Source organism: Engraulis encrasicolus, chromosome 1 (assembly GCF_034702125.1).
Source record: "Engraulis encrasicolus isolate BLACKSEA-1 chromosome 1, IST_EnEncr_1.0, whole genome shotgun sequence".
NCBI classification, from domain to species: Eukaryota; Metazoa; Chordata; class Actinopteri; order Clupeiformes; family Engraulidae; genus Engraulis; species Engraulis encrasicolus.
In genome coordinates this window covers 55,994,131-56,018,201 of record NC_085857.1, presented here as the reverse complement: position 1 = coordinate 56,018,201, position 24,071 = coordinate 55,994,131, and the positions used below count along the sequence as shown (strand labels likewise).

The window sequence follows — 24,071 nt, the reverse complement described above, 5'->3', positions numbered from 1 at the left end:
CACAAAGTAACTGCCGGATTGAGAAGAATTGAAGGTCAAACTACCACAAAATTATTACCCTGCAGTGCTGTTATATTCCAGAACTGAAACCTACATCGAGTGTCCAGAAGAACATTGTATTCAGCACTCAGAGACATGACCAAGGTAAAACAGGTTGAAACCTGAAGACCACTCAACAAGAAACTTAAGTCAAGACTGGGTCAAGAAAGGTCTTTAGACAATTTTGTCAATGGTTTTATGAACTTGTGAAAGTGACTGTTAATGGACCAGATCGATGAGCCCATGGCTAGATCGGTAATGTGCACATACTCTTAAAAAGGCTGGGTCAAAAACAACCCAAATTGGGTTATTTTCTGACCCAGGCCCTGGTTCAGTATTGGGCCTACCCTTTGCCTGGGTTAAAATATTTTAACCCTCAGATTGGGTCATTCCTCTAAACCAACTAAATGGGTCATTCTGACCAAATTGCTGTGTTAAAAGAACCCATTACATGGGTCAGACCTACTACCACATTATTGGGTCATATTGACTTCTTTGTTGGGTTCATACTTTAACCCAATATTGGGTATTTAAATTGCAAGGAGATTTACAAAAAACAATTATGACTTTACATTAGTACATTAAGGTGAAATATACCAGAATTGTTTACCAATACAATTGAGATCAATTTAAAAAACAAAATACAAGAATGCATAATATTTCAGATCTCTTTTTTTATTGCTGAACAATGTAGATAATTAACAATACATTTCATAAAAGTATACTATAAAGATGCAAATCACAGTAGTGTAGCATTAACACATCATAGCATTGAAGCAATAAAACCTTAATTGAATTTACATGCATCTTTGTAGCCTCTATGCAAAGATGGGTTATCAGCAAGACTGATCACCCATGACCGAAAAGACTCAAATACATCACAGCAACATTGCTACGACATTACCAAGAGCCTTAAGTAAAGGGGAAGTCCAGTTTTTTTAACATTGAGGCCATTTTCTGAGTGGTCTGCAATGTTTTAGAGTCCCCCTCACCGTTTATTTCATGTTTGCTGCAGTCTCTGTTATTTGGCTGGTTTGGATTTGATCTCAACCAGCTTTAGAATGGCCGTCTATGAGCACCTGCAACTCTGTTCTTAAAATCACCTTAAACATTTGTTTTCGAAACTCTACAGCTCACAAAGTGGTTAGGGGTGTTCACTAGCAGTCCCTAACAAGTTTCAAGGCGAAATTTGGCTTCTGTCATTTTTTATTTGCCATTTTGTGAAAGAAAGTGAAAGTGAAAGTGAAACTTAATTTACAAATTGCTACATAAAACACACATAAAACATGACAGATGCCATATTTCGCTACAAAAATTGCTAAGGAACACCAGTGAATACTGCTGAACACTTGCTGAGTTGCATATTCTTCAAAACAAATGTTAAAGGTGATTTTAAGAACAGAGTAGCAGGTGCCCATAGACGGCCATTCTAAAGCTAGTTGAGATCAAATCCAAATCAGCCAAATAACAGAGACTGCAGCAATCATGAAATAAACGGTGAGGGGGACTCTAAAACATTGCAGACCACTCAGAAAATGGCCTTAATGTTAAAAAAACTGGACTTCTCCTTTAAGTAACAGGTTAAAACTCAGTCACTACAATATTGGTGACAGTAAAGTTAAAACATAGGCTCTGCTAAAAGGGGTTAAAAGGACTACTGAAGCAGATCATGATATTCTCCATAGGATTGCATTCAAATCTCACACCAATCTATTTAAGCCAGATGCAGACTCAACATTTGAAAGTTCAATGCAAAGAAAGGTTGAAACGCACACTGATGACCTCCCTTGTCATCCCTTTTCATTTCGAGACGATTCGAGCCAACATAGCCCCTTCTCTACCGGATTTTAATCTGGGGTGTACTCACTTTTGTGAGTACATGTTCAAACATTAATGGCTGTATTTTGTTTTTTTCTGAGTGAACAAGAAATGTAAGCGGTTAAATATTTTATATATAGTTGTTAAAAGGTCACTAATCATTGTGTCAAAGTTACATTTCTGTAATGATTTCCTATGAAAAGATATACTCAAAAATCTGCAAAACGGTGAGGGGTGTATTCACTTTCGTGATATACTGTATATATATATATATATAGCAGGAAGGCAGAGGAAGAAGAGATAGACAGAGAATGTAGAGTCATAAGGTCAACGTAGGTTAGTACCAGGATTCTTAGATGTGTAAGGTCCATAGTGGCTGGGCCTATCATAAGTCATAGATAGTCACACAGAGATTGGGCGCTCAGGTGCGGCCCCTGGTGGCATCAGGGGTGAGGAAAAACTCCATTTCGCTTGATTCATAGTTTGTAAGGGGGAAAAAAAAGCTGAGTGAGGTCTGAGAAAAAAGACCCCCTATAGTCAGGAAGAAACCTCAGGCAGAGACCAGCGGCCACCTAGGGGAGCCCCCTGCCAGGGCTGGTTGCGAGTAGTAAGGGCGCTGCGGCAGCTGGGACACTATGACGCCTTGGCAGCTAGGAGTTGGCAAGGATGAAGAGGTGGGTCTTCAGCTGCTTCTTGAAGGAGTCGACGGAGGTGGCTGATCGGATCTCGATGGGGAGGGCGTTCCATCTCTTGGGCGCATAGCAGGCAAACGCGGCGTCGCCGATCTTCTTCTGCAGGGGGGTGGGGGTCCTTAGCAGCTTGGCATCAGTGGACCTGAGCAGGGGCATAAAAAGAGAGCATGTCTGAGATATAACTAGGGGCAAGTCCATTTAATGCTTTAAATACTGTGAGCAGAATCTTAAAGTCGATTCTGTATGAGACAGGTAACCAGTGCAGGTCTGCCAAGACAGGAGAGATGTGCTCTCTCATTCTGGTTCTTGTTAGGATTCTTGCCGCAGAATTTTGAATGAGTTGTAATTTGTCAATTAATTTTTTTGGGAGACCAGAGAAGAGAGCATTGCAGTAGTCTATCCTACTGGTGAAAAAGGCATGAATAAGTTTCTCAGCGTCTTGTCGGGGGGCCAAGCCGCGCACTTTGTTGACATTTCTAAGATGGAAAAAAGCAGATTTTGTTATCTTGTTGATGTGAGGCTCAAAGCTCAAATCCGAGTCTATGACCACACCTAGGCTAGTAACCTTATCTTTAATGTGTATGCTTAGGTCACCTAGGCTTGAGTGGAGTTTTGCATGTTTTTTCTTAGGCCCAATGAGCAACACTTCGGTTTTATCCTCATTTAATTTTAGGAAGTTACTGTTCATCCAATCTGTGATGGCAGACATGCATTTAGTCAAGGCATGAATGCCAGTGGTTTGGCTAGGCTCGACAGAGATATATAGTTGAGTGTCATCGGCATAGCTATGAAAATCAACATTGTGCTCTCTGATGATGGAGCCCAGGGGCAACATATATAGAGAGAAGAGGAGAGGGCCCAAGCAACTACCCTGAGCAACTCCAAAAGGCACATCATACTTGTTTGAGACGTATTCTCCGATGGTGACAAAAAACTGCCTTCCTGTAATATATGTTTTGAACCACTCTAAGATGTGACCGGACAAGCCTACCCAAGATTCAAGGCGGTCAATTAGTATGTTGTGGTCTATCGTGTCAAAGGCGGCACTGAGGTCGAGGAGGATAAGTGCTGAAACTTTGTTTGCGGCAGTGCTGAGCCTAAGATCACTTATTATTATGGTTAGTGCTGTAGTGTGTGTGTATATATACACACACACACACACACACACACACACACACACACACACACACACACACACACACACACACACACACACACACACACACACACACTGGTATATAAAATGTTATTTCTGACTTGACTGCACCGGAATGACTGTGCCTACCGGTGCCCAAAGAGGAAGACAAAAAAAAAGACAACAAGTTTGAGAGTTTGGCAAACAAATAGACAGAACATACAGTAAACCGTAGCAAAATTGTCTTAAGTGACACCACACAGTAGGCATTCCATACACATTCACAGAACCAAAGAACAATATCAGGCCTCATTGTGTGTGTGTGTGAGTGTGTGTGTGCATTAACGCCTGCTGTTGTGCATTGATATAAAAAAACTTACTTCATACATGCCGATGATATCCAAGAGCTTCTTGAATAAGTAGTGTGGCCGCCGACCCAGCTGAACAGCATTCTTCTCCTTTTACTTGTGTCCTACAGCCAAAAAATAAGCAGTTATTGTGATTTTATTGTTAAAGTAATAGGCCTACAATACAGCTGACATACACATTTATCCTGAACTGCGTTGTTGGGTCCTGACAAGCCAGTGGTAGTGAGAACAATGTAATTGGATGTTGAAACTAGTAGGGATTTTCCTTTAAAGGGACACTGTGCAGGAAATGGTCAAAAAAGGTACTGCAACTATGCTGCTCGTTGAAACTGGGCTGCCTATTGCCAAATTTGATCTTTGCATGAAAGTTTACTAAGTAATAAACAAATATTTTCTAGCATGGTCCAAGTAGTCATTTTTGCAGCTAAAAATGGCTATTTTTGGAAATTCAAAATGGCGGACCATGGAGAAGATCCCCCTTTTCATGTATGAAAAGTGCAATTTTTCAAGTCATAATGAATGCTTAGAATTTGATGGTGGTGGTAAGCATTAATGAAAAAGGTAACATAAGTGAATGGGCAGCATGAATTCTGGAAATAAACAACTAAAAATCTCACACAGTGTCCCTTTAAGGTTGTGTGTGTTTATCTGTGTGTGGTGTAGAGTGGGGCTGTGCATGCGCATGTGTCCGCATGTGTGTATGAGCATATGTGTGGTGTGTGTGTGTGTGTGTGTGTGTGCACGCATGGGCTGTTATGCATGACATAAAAAGATCTTACTTCCTACATCCTGATGTTTGAGGACTCCTCGGATAAGTAGTGTCACAGACCCAGTAGAGCAGTAGTCCTCTTGTCCTACAGCAGAAAAAGAACTATGAGTAATTGGGATTTTACTTTGAAATATATAGTACAACTGGTACACATGTTTACAATTCTTGGATCATACACTCACATTTCAGTGCCGCGTTCTTTCCTCGATGCAGACACAGCTCCATACACTTTAAGCGGTTTTGGTGCCAGGTCATCACGTCCATCGAGGAACGGACTACCGGAATGACTGTGCCTGCCGGTGCCCAAAGAGGAAGACAAAAAGACAGACAACAAGTTAGAGAGTTTGGCAGACAGATAGACAGAACATACAGTAAACCGTAGCAAAATTGTCTGAAGTGACACCAGACAGTAGTCATTCCATACACATTCACAGCATCAAAGAACAATATCAGGCCAGCTCTCATTGTTTGTGTGTGTGTGTGTGTGTGTGTGTGTGTGTGTGTGTGTGTGTGTGTGTGTGTGTGCGCGCACGCGTGTGCGAGCGCATTCACGCCTGCTGTTGTGCATGACATTAAAAACTTACTTCATACATGCCGATGATATCCAAGGGCTTCTTGAATAAGTAGTGTGGCCGACGCCGACCCAGCTGAGCAGCATTCTTCTCCTCTTACTTGTGTCCTACAGCTGAAAAATAAGCAGTTGTTGTGATTTTATTGTTCAAGTAATAAGCCTACAATACAGTTGATACACATTTATCCTGAACTCACTGACTTACATCTCTCAGACAATCCAAATCGGTTTTCATCGGTTTACTTCTTCAGTGACTTAGTTCCAGTTTCCTACACACCCAGCTGTCTTGGTAACAGGTCAGAGGAGAGAAGTCCACCTTATCCAGAGCAGAAGAGACAAAAATGACAAAACGTTTCAGAGCTTTGCAGACACACCTTCAAACAGACAACAGACAACCTTAAATAAATGTATGAAAGGCTTTTGTCTCACTACTACACACAACTTTACATTTTTCATTTACATAAACAAAACTATAAACCAACCAGTCTCTTCGTAAATACTGCAGAGTACAATATCACACACTCACACTAGAACTAAGTTACACACGCACGATTTCATGCAAAGCTTGTTGAAGTAGCTGTTGCCTATAGCCACAACTTTCTTTAAACCAGGAAACTTCCCTGTAGCGTCAACAAAGCAACACATCCCTGCTCGTGAATGAAAGAAATTGGATAACTATTCCCTCCGTAATTTTGGAACACAACGACTGGTGAATGTAAACACGTTTTCCACGCGTAGCCTTCATCCGCATTTATCAAACAGCTACGTAGTAGAGCCACAGCCCTTATAAGTCTCTTACAGAATCTGTGGTAGAGCTACGACTCTAACCAAGCAAGCAAAGCACATACGAGATAAGAAACGCCAGTTGACACACAAACAATAAACAATTGTCGCGACAACATTTTCTTGCACAGGCAAGCTGCCCGAACACACGATGCGACTTACCACACCTAACATACCGGTAATATTTCATGCGCGAGCTATCCCTCCCTCTGCCTTTATCAGAGTTCGGGGTTGTGAAAGGTGCAAGTCGCAGTGAGCTGAGCTCGGAAGAACATCGCAGGAGTCAGGAGAAGTCACACAACACAAGCACTTGCTCTCATAAAACTAGTTCTAGTTGACACAGAAAACGAAGAAAGCCTGTCGACTCCCCTACAGTATGTAGAACTAACATGACACTTGTGGAAACCGAAGACAGTCTCCAGATGCCAGCTTGCGGACCCCAAACGAAAATGCTGTCGTTATGAACTGAATTCTAGGTCGAGTGGAGCCAGGTAGCGGCTAGATATAGTTAGCTAATTTCTCAGATTTGTGTCAGTTGCGTCCTACATTAGGCTAGTAGTATCACAGCCCGTATAGAAAGTATATCGCCTCACTGTGTACTGAACCTCAATTTATCGTTGAGTAGACACACTTAGCCCTCTACCTAAAAAGAATCTGCCCAACCACTGACAGCCAACCAGCCGTTATAAGCTATGCGAAATAGCAACCAAATGAATCCCAGAGGGGCTAACATTATGACTTACCGTAGTGTCTTGGTTATTAGCTACGGTAACTGACAGAACCTGGACGAAGGCTGGACGAACATACTACTTTCCAATGAAATGTAGCAAATATATTCCCAAATCCACCACAGGATAGCAAACCGCTGCAGTTATGACGAAGTGCTTATTCATTTGCTCCTTGCCCTTAAAAGAGTAGTTACCGTTTCCTCCTATTCGAAATGGGTATAGCTTTCTATGAAATGTGCCTTAATATACTCGCCACAAACAGGAACTCACGGCTGACGCATATTTACACCGCGAAAAGCAATATGGCAAGTTTATATGTAATAAAAGGCGCACACTTACCGAAACAATGCTTTCACATGCCATCCGGTGTCCTTTCTTCTGGACGTTGGTAGTCTACTGGTAGCCGTTTTGGCAATGGCGACCGGGCGGTAAAATTCAAAATTCAAATATCTTGACAAGATAACTTTATTACAGGGTTGAAATGACCCAGGGCCTGGGTGCTGATGTGGGTCTAGCGAATAACCCAGGTAATGGGTACGGAAAATGACCCAATATGGGTTATATTTAACCCATTTTTCATAGAAAAGCAATTGACCCAGGGGTTTAGTCAAAGTAATAACCCAGCTCTTTTTAGAGTGTGCACTCATATGAGTTCCTGAGTTCTACTCAAATGCCAGCAGAATACTGCATAAATACCATTGTCTTCTTGAAAGTTGCAAACTTTTCCCTCACAGATCCAGCTATGGGCTCATCCACCCTGTCTGTCAATAGTCACTTTCACCAGTCCATAATACCTTTAAAAACTCTGTCCTAGGGTATTTCTTGACCCAGTCTTGACTTAATTAACTTGTTAAATGGTTGTCTGATGTCATCCCTTCTTACCTTTGCTATGTCTCTGAGTGCTCAACAACCTGTTCTTCTGGACACCTGATGTAAGTTTGCATTCTGGAATATGATAGCACTGCAGGGTAATAATTTTCTTGTAGTTTCACCTAAAATTCTTCTCAATTTTTGTCCGTGACATTTCATGTGAGACTGATGACTTTGTAACGGTGCATTTGATACTTCTGTGCTAACGTGACCAACGTCTTGCCAATTTCAAGAGAGCCACATCCCTCTGGAAGACTTCAAAATTGTTTATAGACTTTTTAGAGTTTGTTAGATCTATTTTGTGGCCCATTTTCCCAGAAGAAAGCAAAGTTGCCTAATAATTATGCACACCGGATATTGGGTGTTGGGCTCCTTTGATCACACCCCATCTTATTATACACATATGCATGATCTGGAATGCTTAAATCCAATAGGTTTTCATGTTCATAAAGGTTGGTGGCGGTAAATACGCATTAAAATGGACAATATGGTCAAAAAACATGTTTGCCTAATAATTCTGCACACAGTGTATGTTGGGGGTATCCACACACAAACCGTAGTGTCCCAAGCCCTTCATGTATTCTTGAAAGGCCTGCAGAATGTGTTTTGTGAAGCCAGTACCTTGACAATATCTACAGTTAAGCCAACTTTTTGACACAAAAGTCCACAAAAGTAGATTGCCGAGTGCGTCGCATCATCAGCTGTGGTTACTCATAGCTCTGTAATAAGCACGGAGTTAACACAGTTGGTGTGGCCAAGTTTTTGGGTGGTATTGTAGATAGTATTGATGTGAAGGGTGTAGGCGTACCGAATTATGTGTTAGCAGAGCAGATAAGGCCGAAGTCAGTTCACTTTGGTATGCAAGCATGAAAATTGGCACACTTGTTCTTATATGCACTCTTTCAGCAGAGGGCCTTGTCCAAGCAAAAATCCAAGATGGCCACCATTTTTTTCAAGATGGCCACCCTCTCCAATTGAAAATAAGGCCAAAAATAGTTCACTTTGGTACACAAGTGTAACCGAGGGTCTTAAAGGGTCCTGGCAAAGTTTTTTTAACGACTACGCCACTGGTGGCCTTTCACCACCAGATATACTTGCATACCAATGGTTCTTAGACCATGTGTTTGACAAGAGGGTTCCCACACGCAGGCAAGTGAGTGAAAAAGGCAGAGACGTAAGGCTTCAGTCAACATAAAAGTAAATATTTATTGAAACATAAACAAACATAAAAACAGAAATATGCTGCTGATTAAATAAAATAAGGCACACAAGGGGTTTAATAAAGGTTGCCACTCAGGTTACCAATATTACATGACCAATAGGGCTAGACTAAAGCATCTCCAAGGGTTGGTCGGTTACCTGGCCATGGATGGTACTGACACACTCAAAGCACTACAAGCATAAATCACAGCAAACACTATGGTGTTCATTTACCACTACAAATATGGGGACGTGCGCAAAGAGAACGGCCCAGGTTATAGACAGATCAAACAGGCTAGGTGGGACCAACCATTGGAGGCATTCAATTTAGATACTAACTTATAGTGGCAGTCGATACCTCCCAAGGCCATGGGGTGGTGAAGCTGTACAGCAGCAGCAATTAAGCATAAGAAAATAACAAACTAAAAGAAAGAAACTCAAGATAACAAAACAGGGCAATAACTGGATCTATAAAATTCAGGCAAGGCAAAGCAGCAGTAGCATCTCTGCTGAGACAAAATCACAGTTAGCTGCATGATCACAAATGTTTACAATTTAAAATAATCACGTATGAGTGCTCTTACAAAAGGTTATTAAGATCTTGCAACTACAACATCGAAGTTAGGAGCAACATACAAATTCAATCTTTTAGAATGTTTTCCCGCTGAGCACACATGAACAAAACAAAAACATTTTGATTTACCTCCAGTCACCAGACTCAGCCTCAAACTGGCACCTGGCGTCTCAAGTGGTCACAAGGAATGCCTACTTCACATAACGAGACAGTTGCACAGATAGTTAGGCACTAGCCACAAATAAGTCTGACATTGTAAACATGTAAACATGCACTTGTAGCCTTAACATACACATCACATATAATGTAGGAAAACAAGTAGTTCATTACCATGTACAAGCCAATCAACACAACCAGCAGTCAGTGCACTCTGTGTCCTCCTGGCCAAACCTTCAGTAGAAGTTCAGAATCTACTCGGAAGCGTTTGGCAAGCTGCAGAGGCAAACCTGATTATAAAACAGCTCATTAAGATTCACTACAGATAAACGGGTCCACAGTAGTGCACGAGTACAAATATAACAACACACCTCCCGTTAAAAGCAGCGAGGACCCAGGCACAGATGACAACCCAAACTTCTGCATACCATCAGTGGCCTCAGGACTAAAGCTTTGGTAGCTGGGTCCAGTCTACCCAAAAGCGTTTAGCAGTGATGTTCCCAATGACTCTCCTGAGTCGAAGCGTGTGTCAGAAAACTGAACCAGCGCACAGCAAAGCAATGTATCGGAGCTTGATTCGTTGGCAGTTGATCACGTGATTTGTGACGTTTGAAGCTTCGTTCAGCGCTCATTCACATGACGCTTTGGTATACCTTTTGAAAGGTTTAAAAGCGCGCATTGCAGTGCGCGCGCTTGTGGGTTTGACAGTTCAGGAGTTGAGTCAAAGTGTTGCGGAGAGAGAGAGAGTAGTCGTTTGCGTTTGCGTAGTGAAAATAATAGCCTAGTGATAATACTTATCATGTTGCCTGCTCCTAAAAGAGCTCGCTCTGAGATGTGGCAGCACTTTAAACTCATATCACTTAAAGAGGTGTGCGATAGTTGTATTTTATTTGTTTTATTGATAATCGCTTTGACTCGCCCTTCATGGTAGGGGTATTGTGTTTGGCTGTTTAAGTAGGCCCTAGTTTTAAAACATAGACAAACACTACACGGATAATCGTGTAGTCGATTTTTTTAGGCTTATGTGTTTTTTTTCTTCCTTGTTTTTTTGTTCTTGTGCAATAGGCCTACAAAGGCATTACTTTGGCTTGGATGGCGTGTCTTAGCCTATAGGCTAGGCACACACACCGACTTGTTGTTCATGTGGGATTGCCGTTTAATTAGCCCATTATTGTATCAAACATTTATGCATATGGATAACAGTGCTAAGCTGTTATATGAGTTGTTTTTATTTTGATTTCATGTCCCTGCATCATCTAGTGAGTGGACCTAGTTTGAATGACATGGCTTATAAGGCTACCCCTCAGTTTTTATGTCATTTAAAGTTACCTACTTTTGTGTTGTCAGGTCCAGTGCATGGTGTGTGACAAGGTGTTGGCCTACAACAACAACACATCTACTATGCTGAGACACTTCCGTAATTATCATGGCAGTGGTGCCCAAGCTGCACCGGGTGCCCACAGTGAGTATAGGCCTACCTACCATGTTGTAATTTCATTTCATTCGAATTTATTGCAATCTGTCAAAATTCTTTGTTGTGTTATAGGTGACCTTAAGACCCAAATTGATGAGGCCATTTTGAACTTCATCGTGATGGATTCACAGCCTTTCAAGGTAGACCTAATGTTCTTTTTTTTGTGACACACATAATGGAAGTACTTCAAGCGTGTGTTAAAATGTCCTTTTCTGTTAAGGTTGTGGAATCTGAAAGTTTCAAGGACTTGATGAAGCTTGTGGCACCAACTTACGTGCTCCCATCCAGAAAAAATATCAAGGCCATGGTGGAAAAGAAATTTAACTTGGAAAAGCAGAAGGTCAAAGCTGAGGTCGAAAAGGCTACTGCTGTGGCCTTCACTTCGGACATGTGGACGTCCATCCACATGGATGCCTACCTGGCCTTGACATGCCACTATGTCAACCAAGACGACCAGCTGGCATCTGTGCTGTTGACGGTGGGCAAGTTTGGGCAGCGCCATACAGCTGCAAATATTGCTGCCGCAAAAGCCAGCATCATGGAGGAATGGGGAATCTCCAAGTCAAAGGTGATGTGCTTGACCACGGACGGAGCTGCCAATATGGGGCTGTGCAGCAATATGCTGCAACTACGACACAGCCACTGCATTGCTCATAATTTGAATTTGGTGGTCAGGAAGGCAATTCAGGCCACAACAGGCCTGGAGTCAGTCCGTTGCAAAGCCAGGGATGTGGCAACCTTTTTCAGAACAAGTACAGTTGGCAGGGAGCGTCTTCAGGCCCTGCAACTACAAATGAACGCACCAGTACACAAATTAATGCAGGAGAATGAGACAAGATGGAACAGCACATACGACATGCTAGAAAGGCTCCACGAGCAAAGGGAGCCGGTGGGTGCAGCCCTGGCCTCTCTCTCCACTGATATTGTGCCACTCAGTGCCACTGAATATCAAAGTATTGCTGAGTGCCTTCAGCTCCTGGCTCCCCTTAAAGAAGCCACAGTGGAGCTGTCCGCAGAGAAGGTGGTGTCAGGTTCTAAAATCATATCCCTCGTGAAAATGCTCCGCCACAACACAACTCTAAAAGTCAACCAACTCACCAATGACATGGCCAAGGACCTGGGCCAAAACCTGCTGACCCAGATGTCAGAACGACTTAAAAATTATGAGATGGCAGGGCACCATTCACTGGCAACCCTGCTTGATCCCAGGTTCAAGACCATGGCATTTTGTAACATAAGCAATCAGCATAATGCAGTGAAGAAACTGACTTCAGAATGTGCCTCAGTCATTCGACAAAGGACACCTGTGGATGCAGAGCAGGCTTCAACGTCGACTGCACCTCCAGCCGCAGACCCATCAGGTAAAGACCGTTGTTAGTACTGTATTGTTATTTTTCATAATTATTATATATTTTAATGCATTACTATTCTCGTTGCAGGATTGTGGGAGCTGCTGGACACTGAGGTGAAAGAGAAGGCCAGTGCTCGCAGTGCCACTGCAAATGCATCGGTGGAGACTACCCGCTACCTTACAGAGCCCAATATAGGTAGACAGGAAGACCCCCTGCTATATTGGGCTAAACACAAACATGTGTACCCACATTTGTATGTTCTTGCACGTAATCTACTGTGCATTCCGGCCTCCTCAGTGCCATGTGAGCGTGTTTTTTCAAAGGCCGGGGAGGTAGTCTCCAAAAAAAGAAACAGGCTCAACCCCAACACTGTCGAACAGATCATTTTCCTCAATAAAAATGTGTAATTCCCATCTTATCCACTCCCACCCACAACCCCAGTTCACAAGCACATCATCATTCACTTCCCCATCATTCCTCACAATCATCTAAGAGCACCACCACTGTCTCACTTGTAAACAACAACTCATTTGGCTAACTTATTTGGTTAGGCCTATAATATGACTGAATATAACAGTCTTAGCATCTTGCCTGTTGCACATACGCACAGTTCCACACACTTGGTTCATAGTGTCTTTCGCATGTAAACATTTTGCAAAGATTGTGGTCACTGAGGCCTAAGTCAAATCCATAAGGTTAAAGGTTATGGCCAATAGGATAGGCCTACAATAAAACGTGCAGTGCATGCTTCTCCGTTCTATTCCAAGTTTAGGTTATTCAACAAACAGGACACAGCAATTAACTGCACATTTCACACAGTAAATGAAATCATTGTTCATACAATGAGCAATAATTATTTCACGTTCTATTATTATTATTCTTATAGAGTAAGCCTATTCAAAGCACTGAATTAATGAGTTTTTTTTCCAACACAATTGGTATGACAGCATCACCGGTGCATAAAGCCTCAATTTCCTATCACCGCCAATAGGCAGGGATATGCCCAATGACTTCTGTGTCGAAGCTTGTATTAAAAAAACAAAACAAAAATCAAAACAAAAAAAGCAAGGGGAACACTACTATTGGTTTTGATTCCATTAGTGACGTTTGAAGCTTCAACAGTCACGTGACGAGTCGACTAGACCGAAGTGATGCCTGCGATTTAAGGTTTTCAGGCTGAAGGATTCACCGAATTCAGTGCAGATAGCGTAGTAAAATGAACAATGAGGAAATTGTGCCATATGACAACTGTAATTTGGCTTTCAAAATGGAACAGTTAAAATAAAATGTCATTACATTAGGCATTGCATTTGTCTGTGCACACTTAAGTCGTACCCTTTTTCATCTTGCAGGATTGTGTTGCCGTGGCGTAGCCTAGTGGATAGAGTGATGCGCTTCAATTCAAATGATCGCGAGTTCTATCCTTCATTCAGGTTAGAGGTAAGAAGGTTGGGACATATGACCAAAGTGTAATTAAGATTGGTTTTTACGTAATTTAGGTATGTTCATGAGCCGTTGTGGGATAAAATATTACTCCGGCTACTGCAATGCAAAAAGTGGCAAATTGGTTTTGACCGAGACATTTTATGTCCATTAGGCTATGACTCATAGGCCTATCCGTCACATTTCACAGATTAAAATGCACGCCGTTAATTTGTACTCGCAAAGTAAAGGCGAAGGCATTTTTTCAGTAATTTTATTCATGCACAAGAATCCATGCAGGCATCCATTTGGCGATTTTGGTTCAAACTGCAATTCAGCGTGTTTGCCAGCAGGTGTCATCATAGAGTATTCAAAGCACTGAATGAATGACCCATTACTCGAAGCAATTGCTACTGAAGCTTCGTGCTTCAACAAAGCTTCATTTTCCCATCACTGGCGTTTAGGTTTACTGCAGAAGTGAAACTTCTCAAGTTAAAAGCAGCGAGGACTGGGGCAGCAGTGTGACAGCAAGGCTTGTGCCTAGCCAACAGGTTAGTGCCCTTTTTATGACTGCCAAGCTAATTGCTGAATAGCCATCAACCTGCTACCTGGAGGGGGTGTGTCATCTAGAGGAGGAGCTACGGTGGCTCCAAGAGGACAACACACAGACAGTTAGACAATAGGTCGGTTACACAAGCATGAAAATTGGCACACATGTTCATTAGAATGATGTCTTTCAGTAAAGGGTGTTGTCCACGCAAAAATCCAAGATGGCCACCATTTTTCAAGATGCCCACCCTCTCTCCACTTGTAAATAAGGCCAAGAATGGTTCACTTAATGATGCAAGAATGCGGTAAGGCACAAGTGTTCATTAGAATGCACTCTTTCACAAAAAACATTTGCAACACAAAAATTCAAGATGGCTGCCATTTTTCAAGATGTCCACCCTCTCCTCTTGTCCTCTTGAGGAAACTTAGCTCAATGATGCAAGAATTAAATATGGGACAAATGTTCATTAGAATCCTCTCTTTCGAAACAGTGTGTTGGCCATAGTGGCTGCCTCTTATTCAAGATGGCCACCCTTTTCACTCATATACTATATGGCCTAGTTGACTTAATGATGCAAACATGACATTAGGCCGCACAACATGTTTTTTTAGAATCCACTCTTTGAGTAACAGGGTGCTGGCCAAAGGAAAATGGAAGATGGCTGTCTATTTCCAAGATGGCTTCATTCCATCAATGATTCCTTATAGTTAACTGATTTGTAGTATCTATAATTACTTCATGAAAAACTAAAAGCATGATCGTATAAATCAAAGACCATTTTTTTGTACAATAGTGTAACGGAGGCTAACTAGCACAGAGTTGGCGTGGAACGTTGGTAAACCTCCCTCCAATAGCCTCATACAGTCTCGTGCCGTTGGGCCGAGAGACTAGTCTCTTGGCCCAGCGGTATCGTACTGTGTCTCCCATTGCCGGACCGTTGTAGTTGACAAGATCGCACGTTCGATCCCCGAGGGGGGTGAACAGGTGCAAGATGACCTCCGTCACAGTGGTGCCGCTGACCCGGGATGGGAGTGAGGTTTAAGGGGGAGAGTGTAACGGAGGCTAACTAGCACAGAGTTGGCGTGGAACGTTGGTAAACCTCCCTCCGATAGCTTCATACAGTCTCGTGCCGTTGGGCCGAGAGACTAGTCTGTGTCTCCCATTGCCGGACCGTTGTAGTTGACGAGATTGCATGTTCGATCCCCAAGGGGGGTGAACAGGTGCAAGATTAACTCCGTCACAATAGCAAACTTTTTTCGTAATGTGGCAAAAAAACACTTGAAGTTATGAGAATCTTAACAGAAATATGTACAGGTATAGAAGGACCAGACAGACTAAATTGAACATGTTAAACTTCATAAGGCTGGGTAAATTAGACCAAGCTAGCATTTGCACCTGTTTGAGACATTCTCAACTCTGCAATGGGAGGTCCAGTTACCCAGAAGACTTACCAGTTTTCAGCAATCTTTTGGATTTTAACTGGACATATCCACAGATAAATGCCAACATACCACAGAATAGCCAACTTTCTCACCCTCAGACAAGTCAAGTGTATTGTAGTGACTGCTCTTTTAACTCTTTGCTGACCAGTTGAGGGAACCCACAGCTATTTCCTTTTGGCCTTGTTACTACACTGCGTTTACAAAGGGAAAGCCATTGGAATTCAGGTATAATGCTATACTGGTAACACCACCCCCTACACCTCTAATTGAGTTGACTGTGGTCAAAAGGTTTGACCAGGAGAACTGTAATGGTTTTGAGAATGTCCTGACCAAGTTAGAGCAGGTTTATTTTTTGGTTGTTCAGATGTCTACACCAAACTGATTGTGCTAGTGGCAATTTTCCCCACTCAGCAAAGCATACATGTGCAGCAGCTGTGGCTGATGTGTGCTCAAAGCCAGAGCCTTTGATTGATTGACATTCACCACCTTTACAGGACTGCTGGCCAAGAGAAGGTCAAAGACATGTTGTTCTTTAGTTGTGATGTGGTCTCAGTCTTCAAAACCACTGATGAAATTTTAAAAAGAAAAGGAGACCACAGTTTTACAGAGGCCACTCCAGTAACCAGCTCTCCCCAAACATTGAGGAGGACGACATTAGGGTTCTGTATGTGACAGATTGGGCTCCACCCCTCAATCTGACTGATTTTGGTCCTTTGTCTGTGATTGGCTGGCCCATTACTGGCAGGACTTTTATGTTGATAAATTTAGCTTTGGGACGTGACGTGGGTCTCTCTCCGCTCAGCTGTTGCTTTGAGGGCGAGGATGCCGGCTGGCGTGTGAGCTGCTGCTAGCCGTGATCATTATCCGGTAGATTCGGTAATACTGCACCGGTGTGTACCTCTCTTTGGTTGGTGTGTCACCCCTGTGCAGGCCTGATTTGTGGTGCTTGCGCCGGCTTTGGAGTGGCCAAAGGGGTTGGCCCCTGTGTACCTGACTGCAGTCAGTGGATGGTAAGCTGGCCTATGCTATTGTAGAGAAGTGGCTGAAACAGGAAGTACTTGTAATCGACTACGCCACCCTTAGGGAGTTTAAGTCCCCAAGGGAAAATTGTGTTTGAGTGTCACACAGCAAAACACAGGTTCGCACACCACAAAAACACAGGTTCGTGCAGAGAGAGAGTCGGAGACATTGGCTGTACTCTGAATCATAGAAATCTTTATTTTCTTTCTTGTAATCTATAAAAATATACGTTTTCACTCTTTTCTTTTAAAAGTATGTCACTCTGGTGCAGGATTAACAGTTCTAGTGTGGCAGAGATGGGACCAAGTCACTAATTTGCAAGTCGCAAGTAAGTCTCAAGTCCTTCCAATCAAGTCCGAGTCAAGTCACAAGTTACAACACATTTGACCAAGTCAAGTCCAAGTCCAAGTCGTGCCAAAGCCAAGTCAAGTCCAAGTCTTATTTTTTTCCAAGTCCTTAACAAGCCACCTTGTATTCTATGTGCAATATTGACAATTACCATTGGTCATAAATGCATTACCTCTCCACACTGCTTTGCATGTCCCCCTTCGACAGTCATGTCCCTTACGAAAATCGACCATGATTTCAGTTTTTTGAGCATGGTACGGCATTGGTTTTTGGTTTTACTAGGTTTAACTATAAATTGAACCATGGTTTTACCACGGTTTATAATTATTCATTAAGTTACTTTTATTTTTTATTCAATGCACATATTGGTGACAGTCCTTGGAACAATGTGGGGTTAGGTGCCTTGCTCAAGGGCACTCCAGTCATGGATGGAGGTGAAGGGAGAGGTGGGTCTAAGGGTGGGATTCAAACCTGCAACTCTGTGATCTTCAGTCCAACTCCCTAACCATTACACCACGGCTGCAGACACGCTTTCATGTTTTTTTTGGGTGACCAACCCACAATTGATCATATATTTTTTTAAGCATGGATTCATGTATTTTTTTCACATACAAATGCAAAAAAATGATATATTCATTGACTTGGAGCACTATTGCAAGTCATTGCAAGCTAAAACTGTCAAGTCGTGTCAAGTCACAAGTCATGGCGTACAAGTCAAGTAAAGTCACAAGTCATTCCTAATATTGGCAAGTCAAGTCTCAAGTGGAGTCATTTGTGATTCAAGTCACAAGTCAGTCCAAGTCACAAGTCCACATCTCTGCTCAGTGGGTCTACCTACTAGCCCACACACACACACACACACACGTCATACAGGGGTTGCCACTAGGGGCCGACAGTTGGCCCAACTGTAACAGGGCGCTACCTCAAAGTTAATAAAGGCAAAGAAAAGGACACAGCAAACCGAGAATCAAAGAAAAGAAATCAAACCGCAACAAACCATGCAAAATGAATGAAAGGTGCACACAATTAAACAAAAAGGTTAGACACAAGAAAAAGAATCAAAATAAAGAAAAGAGGTAGGCCTAATTTTTCCAGTCACCCCCCCCCCCCCCCCCCCCCCCCCCCCCCCCCCCCCCATGGATCCCCTCACTCATCCACTGAACACACACACCGTTCATTCACACACACACACACACACACACACACACACACTATGCGGAGCACCCACACACCAGCGCACGCGCGCACACACACACACTATGTGGAGCGGCCCACACACTAGCACACCCACACCGTACACACACGCACACTGATCGGAGCACACACACACACACACACACACACACACACACACACACACACACACACACACACACACACACACACACACACACACACACACAAACACAGTGGAGTCACCCCCACCAACACAACACCGAGCACACAATGAGACACTTAATGCCCACAGGCACCAGTTTCTGCAATACAGCAATCGTTCCCACTCTAAGCAGCAGCCGGGGTCTTGACACGGATGGCTGTCACAGCAGCAACCTAAAGCCAAACAACAGGCCAACATTAGCTAAGCCCCAGTAGTGGTGCCGGGGGCAGCAGTAAAAGTATTGGAGCCGAGAGGGACTTACCATCAGTTCGAGGTTGGCGAGCGTGGAGCCCTTGAGTACAACGAGGACACTGGTCGAGATGGGCAGCGTACTATGAAGCCACCAAGCAACAAGTAAGGCTGAACAGTCTAGAAGCCATGCAGAAGCCAAAATTAGCAATCACGAAAGAGCAGAAGAACAAGGCGCTAGCCGCCAAAGCTAGGCAAATGCACAATGCGGTTACATACCCGAGTATGGATGATGAATAACGCAAGTAGGACCAAGGCCACCTACTACGAGGTCTAGTAGGAGCAGGTAAAGGTTGAGTGCCGTGGGCAGTCTGAAAGCCATGCAAAACCAGGGTTAGCAACCATGAACGGGCAAGCCAAACAAAGCGCTAGCCGCCAAAGCTAAATGAGCACACATTTGCTAAACAATACGATACGTACCGGAGTGAATAACGCAAGTAGAACTGTGGCAGCCTACCAGGAAGCCACCAGTAGAAACAGGTAAAGGTTGAGCACCGTAGGCAACCTGAAAAGCTGTGCAAGAGCCAGGGTTAGCAGTCCTGAACGAGCAAGCAGAGCAAGAAGATAGCCACACAAGCTAGGTAAATACACAGTGCAGTTACGTACCGGAGTTCGGACAAAGTGAGTGCCCAAGTGAAAGAGACTCGAGCCAGAGGGACGACAACAGCTGCAGCCAAGAAGTCGGAAGACGCCAAAGTATAGGCCAAGCGTGCTTGTCTGCCTCTGAACAGACCGCTCATATTTATGGAAAATTGCCTGCCAAGAGATTGAGGAAGTGACACCCCCATGACGCTGAATGGCTCCGAGCCTTAAAGGGGCCAGCATCCCACTACACTACGTTGATGTTGTTGCTCTGATGGTAATGATGACCCTATTCACTAAATCTTCCCTCAGTGTGTGGTCCAAATTGCGATTGTTCCGAACCATGGATCTATGATCGGGTTAGCGGTGCCTCTTTGACGCCTTAAGTATTAATTTCTTCCTCTTGATTGTCGCTGTCACCAATTACCTCTAGGCTAGTGAGTAATGGGTACCCGTCTGTTACAGGTGGGATTGCTAGCTACACTCCTCGGAGGTTGCTGTTTTGTTGCCGTCACACTCTGCGCCGGTTCCGAACTGGCTCCACCTGCTCGTCCTGCTTTGGGCCCATTGTTTATTTGTTTAGTTTTCTTGTGACCTGACTTTTGTTTAGTTTAATTATTTTCATTTCTGTTGGTTTGTTATTTTCGGGCCCATTTCTTGGGACACCAGCCTCCTTGCTGCGCACTGCGCAGGTCTGGTTGCTACTTGTGTGTGTTGTGAGTGCGTGCGTGTTCTGTGCGTCTGTGTGCGTGTGTGGTTATCATCTAGGCACGGCGCCGGAGGCAAGTGTACACCCCCTTCAGTCAACCTACGGCGGTGTAGTTCTCTCCTCTCTCTTGCTACACGAAAGTTAAGTTGCATCTAGTCCTCACTTTGTATGCAAATGGTGTAATACATTAGCACGTGTCATTCTGGCTATTGAGTGTCTCTCTCTTCTCTCCTCCCTGGATAGGTATGGAGTTGCCATAGCGCGCCGGTCTTCAGGTGGCGGATTCCCTCACTTTTCCATCACTGTGTGCACTTGGGTGACTATTACTATTTTGCTGTGCTTAGTAGCAGTAGTAGATGTGTGTTTTATTTTTATTTTGTGTGCCTACTTTATTGTGTGTGTTTATTTTGTGTGGCCTTTTCCCTAGTCTTTAACTATCCCTTTTCAACCGTGCTGCTATTGGTTAGCCTAAGCCTAGCCCCCCCTTTAAGAGTGACACCATTGCCCTGTCTTCCCCGTACTGGGGCGTTTCGTAGGTCTGAGTGTAGCCTCCCTCCTCCCTCCTCTCTCGCAAAGGTGCCGTGCGTGTGTATGCGTGGTGTGTGTGTGTGGCCATTGGCCATATTGCTCCACATAACGGCCCGTCTAATAGGGATCAGTGCAATATTGTCTTTAATACAATTCAGTCATATTGTATTTTGGTCAGGGCTTTGAACCGTTATTTTTTTCCAAAAGTTCCGTTCCGAACAGAAACGGAATTATAACGTTTCCGGTTATGCGTTCCACCAATAAATTGACGTTCCCGAACCGGTTAGAACAAAAAAATACTGTTCCCGGAACGGTTAATTTCGTTCCTGTCAGCTGATTACTCCCCATTGGTCTAACTGACGTTAATTAACCAAGAAAGACGGAAGTGCAAATGAGGCAGCCTACTTCTTAACTGTTTATTCAAGCGGATGAAAAGAATATCCTCCAGAATGTTGTCATTCAGGGACGACCTAAGAGGAGAATAAACCTCAATGATGAAAATGCGCGCTCCACGCTGACTTGGGTCACGGCGAGCGCTATGATGGACATTGTGAGTTTGTGCATATTTGAAGCGCCCATGGATGCCCAATAACGTCAAACATTCTCGGTGCGCTTTACACACGCTTCTCTGCAATATCTTACAATGATTCAATGGAGACTCTGCCCTTTTGTATTGGTTTCTCTTATTTAAGATGTGGAGTGGAGACTTTGTAATCCACAGCTCTCTCTCCATTCAGTCAGAGAATGTCTGATCACACAGGACGTGAACCTCAGCCGTCATGGTAACGTGCACAGGAAAATAATTACTTTTTTTTTGTTTGAGGAACGGTATTAACCGGTATTAACCGGTTACCATTATTTTTAAATAAGTGTTTCCGTTCCCGAACATAAAAAATAGTAACGTTTCCGGTTTCGTTTCTGTTCCCTTTAAAATACAAAAAGTTTCTGGTTTTCGTTTTCGTTCCTTGAACCGGTTCAAAGCCCTGATTTTGTAATGTATTAGTATTTGTTCCTTTGCATCACCACTGCATATTTGCACATTTGAATTCACCTGACTCCACTGACCTGGATGTGTATTTTATTGATCTGCATGATTACTGTATTGACGATGTGTATGGACTGAACCCTGTGTCGAATGTGAAACCACAGTGTACTTGTTTGCATCCACAAGACTCATGATTTTGGCCTGATCAGCCAACACTGATTTCGAATTGTGCTGTACATATCATATCTGTGAAAAGAGAATAAACACTTGAACTTGACTCCTGCCTAAGAGTGCTCCGAACCTGTGTCCTGGTTTACTAATTTGGGGGGTAATTTCACTCCTAGGTTGTCTTCCCCCACCCTAGGTGGCGTAGTCGTGCAAGAGCTGAGTTGAATTTAATTAACTGTTAACGTGCCACTGTTACATTAGAAAGTAGTGGTGTTCATGATTGGGAGGTTCAGTACTGCAGAATATATTGATGATACAAGACATGAACATTTTGCCAGAAAGATAAGACTATATGAAGAAATTCCTCAAACAATAGTATAACTGATACATCACACTAAACATGCAACAAAGAAAGAAGGCAGGTTGTGGGTTTAGACTAGTCTGTGCCAGCCAGAAGTTAAAAATCCAACTGACTGAAAATGGGAGAGGGTTGATGAAGAATGGAGACGGCAACCAGTGCAAAGAGTTGTGAAGAGTTTGCTAAGTGTAGAAAGTGTGAATGCTAGATGCTTGATCTTACGTGCAAGGCCTAGTGAAATTGCAAATGTGAAGTGTAACTCTAGGACCTGCCTGGTCCTTTTATATCCCATCTGTCAAGGTTTTGTCAAAAACAACCAACCTTTTTTTAGATGTATGTTTTGTTTTCAATGGAAGTAACTGTACTTAAAAGCAGGCAACATTAGGAATTATTAGTTGAGAGGATAGCCATCTTGAAAAATCTCAGCCATATTGGATTTTCCTGTGGTCAATGTCCTTATTTCAAAGAGTGGATTCTAATGAACATGTGTTCCAAATTTCATCCTTCCGTCTTTAACTGAACTATTATTGGCCTTACAACTTACAAGTGGAAAGTGTGGCCATCTTGAACAATGGTGGCCATCTTGGATTTCCCTTTGGCCAACACCTCTTTTTGGAAGAGTGGATTCCAATGAACATTTGTGCCAGATTTCATGCTCACATTGTTAAGCGAAGTATTCTTGGTCTTGTTTACGTGGAAAGGGTGGCCATCTTGAATGTTACTGAAACCAATGCCCATCTTTCAGTTAACATTGAGTCCTATGAGACCAGTTAGCCGCGAACTGGTCTCATAGGACTCAATGTTAACTGCTGCACTGCCATACAAAGAGAACGGTTGAAAGTACAGGAGAACGGTAAAACCCTATTATTAAAATCAAAGACAGGTGTAAAAAAAGCTTATTTCCAAAAATGGGACAGTATCACTTTAAGCTTAGTTGATGCTTTTTATCCAAAGCGACTTACAGTTATTTAGAGGCTATTGGTTACAGTCTCTGGAGCAATGTGCGGTTAGGTGCCTTGCTCAAGGGCATTTCAGCCATGGATGGCGAGATCATAGGTTGGGATTCGAAACTGCAACGCTCTTATTTTAATACCACCTCACTAACCACTAGGCCATGGCTGCCCCACTAGGCACTTCTAGCTACACTATGGTATGAAAATGTGCTTTATAAATAAAATTATTATTATTATTATTATGGCTGTCCATGCATGAACACAAATGAATGGTAACAAATTGATGGCTGGACATTGTCCTTCAGGATTTGTTTGTAGAGAGAGCAGAATTCATGCTTATTCAGTCACAGCCGGCTGTCCGAAAAAGTCTAAACAAAAGTTTAAAAAATGTGTTGAATAATGCTAGTAGTGATTTAACTTTGTTCATTTTTTATGTCAAACTATTCAGGTATGTGAAACACAATGGTGGCATGGTGCACTGCATGAAAAGAGGAATATGTGGATGAGTTTTGCACCTTTAAGCTGGGCTTACACTGTGCGACTTTTGCCCCGATTTTGCCCTGATTTGGCACTGGCGCGACTCTTTGGGAGTCGGGCCGATTTCTTGCTCAATCGCAGGTCAATCGTGAGTCTCGCATCGTGCAGTGTACATGGGGTAACGACAAGCGATTTCGCCTCACGATAGTGCAATCGCGGGGTCGCAAGAAAATCAAAACGGTTTGATATCCAGGTCGTGGCTCGTGCATAAATCGCACAGTTAAAGCAGTGCTACGACCCGATTTGACACTTCACATGCACAAATTAATAGGGCCGTGCGATTTGCTGTTGAGCGCGACCTCATCTCCACCTC

The 24,071-nt window shown here is 43.2% G+C and overlaps 2 long non-coding RNA genes across 4 annotated transcripts; both read right to left on the bottom strand.

Moving 5' to 3' along the window:
* Positions 1 to 2,653: 2,653 nt before the first annotated feature.
* On the bottom strand, positions 2,654 to 7,510 carry LOC134444336 (uncharacterized). 3 transcript variants are annotated; one of them, XR_010033944.1, is made up of 6 exons: positions 5,598 to 6,344; positions 5,406 to 5,506; positions 5,004 to 5,114; positions 4,832 to 4,906; positions 4,065 to 4,156; positions 2,654 to 2,691 (listed from the first exon to the last, which is right to left on the bottom strand). It is a non-coding gene; the product is annotated as an uncharacterized LOC134444336 (long non-coding RNA). The 3 variants fall into 3 exon arrangements; XR_010033958.1 differs by lacking the exon at positions 2,654 to 2,691 and adding an exon at positions 7,243 to 7,510 and having other exon boundaries at positions 3,787 to 4,156; positions 5,598 to 5,708; XR_010033971.1 differs by lacking the exon at positions 2,654 to 2,691 and adding an exon at positions 6,352 to 6,399 and having other exon boundaries at positions 3,787 to 4,156; positions 5,598 to 5,708.
* An 11,708-nt stretch (positions 7,511 to 19,218) lies between these two features.
* LOC134444266 (uncharacterized) lies at positions 19,219 to 19,730 on the bottom strand. Its single transcript, XR_010033921.1, has 3 exons — positions 19,545 to 19,730; positions 19,359 to 19,443; positions 19,219 to 19,249 (listed from the first exon to the last, which is right to left on the bottom strand). It is a non-coding gene; the product is annotated as an uncharacterized LOC134444266 (long non-coding RNA).
* Positions 19,731 to 24,071: the final 4,341 nt, after the last annotated feature.